Raw genomic sequence first — 995 nt, 5'->3', positions numbered from 1 at the left:
TTTTTGATCCCAGACCTCTTGCCTTTCCTCTTTCTGTTCTCTATTTGGACATCTAGGCCCAGAAGCCAGTACTTGGCCCTAGAGTTCTCCTCTGGAAAACTTCTGAGTCTCCAGGGACTCCTAACTCCCACCTCCATGATGCAGGCTATCTGATGCTTGCTTTGCTAAAGTCATTGTTACAGTATCTATTTATAACTGTGCTAAGAAATGCTGCTTTCATGGCCAGGCTCATGGAATAAATAATAACCTTGCAGGACTGATGCAGATAAGAACAGAATCTCCTCTAGAAACCCACTAGAAGAACCCACTGTACCTCTATTACTTCTTTTAAACTTTTCAAGATAGCCTCATACAAACCATGAGTGTTGAGACAGGTCAGAAACAGCTTTTTATCTCTTGGCCTCTCCCCCATCCCTTCCTACCCCAAACTCAAAAATTCTTAGTAGAATAAGGACTTTGAATTAGTTTTCTATCACTGCTGTAACAATTTACCACAAATTTAGCATCTTGAAACAACACAAATTGATAATATTACACTTTTGGAGGTCAGATTCTGTGTACAGCAAGGCTCAAGTGAGTCTTCTGCTTAGAGTTTCACAAAAACAAAATCAAGGTGTTGGCCCAGCTGTATTCCTTTCTGGAGGCTCTGGGGATGAATCTACTTCCATGCACATTCAAGGTGTTGGCAGAATCAATTCCTTGTGACTACAGGGCTGATGTCCTCATTTCCTTGTTGGTTGTCAGCCACAAGCCTCTTTCAACTTCTTTGGCCACTTGTGTTCCTTATCACACTGCCCTTTCCGCCTGCAAGCCCTCATGCTTCACGTCTTTCTGTCTTCCTTTTCTGCACTTAAGGGCTTATGTGACCATATTAGGCCTGTCGGATTACCCCTCTATTTAAAAGTCGGCTGAGACAGTGGAGGTGTACCCCCCGGAGGGAGGCAGCATGGCTCAAGCATTTGTCAACAGCAAGATCCAGCCTGGGAAGGTGGTCG

Source organism: Bison bison, unplaced genomic scaffold (assembly GCF_000754665.1).
Source record: "Bison bison bison isolate TAMUID 2011002044 unplaced genomic scaffold, Bison_UMD1.0 scf7180017864369, whole genome shotgun sequence".
Lineage (NCBI taxonomy): Eukaryota > Metazoa > Chordata > Mammalia > Artiodactyla > Bovidae > Bison > Bison bison.
This window is presented reverse-complemented; position numbering follows the sequence as displayed.